The sequence below is a fragment of the Diachasma alloeum genome, unplaced genomic scaffold, assembly GCF_001412515.2.
Source record: "Diachasma alloeum isolate Michigan unplaced genomic scaffold, Dall2.0 Dall_scaffold_00296, whole genome shotgun sequence".
Classification (NCBI taxonomy): Eukaryota; Metazoa; Arthropoda; class Insecta; order Hymenoptera; family Braconidae; genus Diachasma; species Diachasma alloeum.
The window spans coordinates 1,537,052-1,538,405 of NW_021680435.1; positions in this window are offsets into that span (position 1 = coordinate 1,537,052).

Below are 1,354 nucleotides of genomic sequence, written 5' to 3' on the forward strand. Positions count from 1 at the left end.
AGTAAAGAGTTCTGTTTTTTTATTGTTGATTATTATTTATTCCTTTCTGGGGAGGTGGAGGGGGAGTTTACATGTGTTCTCTGAACTCTTACCTGCCGTCAGAGTAAAGAGTTCATTTTTTTTATTGTTGATTATTATTTACTCCTTTCTGGGGAAGTGGAGGGGGAGTTTGCACATGGTCTCTGAACTCTTACCTACCGTCAGAGTTAAGAGTCTAGTATTTTTATTGTTGATCATTGTTTATTTATTTCTGGGGGGGGGGTTACATGTGTTTTCAGAAGCCTTCACAGTCTTCAGAGTTAAGAGTTGATTTTTTTAAATTGTTGATTATTATTTATTTATTTCTCGGATGGGAAGGGGGGGGGGTTGCATGTGTTCTCTGAACTCTTACCTGCTGTCAGAGTTAAGAGTTCAGTTTTTATATCGTTGATGTTTATTTATTTATATCGGGGGAAGGGAGGGGGGTCCATGTGTTCTCTGAACTCTTACCTGCCGTCAGAGTTAAGAGTCTGATATTTTTATTGTTGATCATTATTTATTTATTTCTGGGGTTGGGACGGGGGGGGGGGTTTACATGTGTTCTCTGAATTCTTATCTGCCGTCAGAGTTAAGAGTTCAGTTTTTTTCAGTTTTTTTATTGTTGATTATTATTTATTTATTTCTGGGGAGGGGAGGGGAGGTTTACATGTGTTCTCTGAACTCTTACCTGCCGTCAGAGTTAAGAGTCTGGTATTCTTATTGTTGATCATTATTTATTTATTTCTGGGGAGGGAACTACATGTGTTCTCTGAACTCTTACCTGCCGTCAGAGTTAAGAGTCTAGTGATTTTATTGTTGATCATCATTTATTTATTTCTGGGGGCGGGACGGGGGGGGGGTTACATGTGTTCTCTGAACTCTTACCTGCCGTTAGAGTAAAGAGTTCAGTTTTTTTATTGTCGATTATTATTTATTCCTTTGCGGGGAGGTGGTGGCGGGGTTTTCATGTGTTCTCTGAATTCTTACCTGCCGTCAGTGTTAAGAGTTCAGTTTTTTTAATTGTTGATTATTATTTATTTACTTCTGGGGAGGGAAGGGGAGGTTTACATGTGTTCTCTGAACTCTTACTTGCCGTCAGAGTTAAGAGTCCAGTATTTTTTTAACTTATTTATTTCTGGGAGGAGGAGGGGGAGGGCGGGTGTCCATCTGTCCTCTGAACTCTTAACTGCCTTGAGGGTTAAAGATGATAGGGCATTACAATCCATTTTAGCTTACGAAAAAAATGGTGCCTCTTAGCTAACATCGGTATTCCCCCAGCTAGAGAATTTTCACTAGCAGTAACTCTCTAAATTTGACAACGTTGCAAGGGGTACCG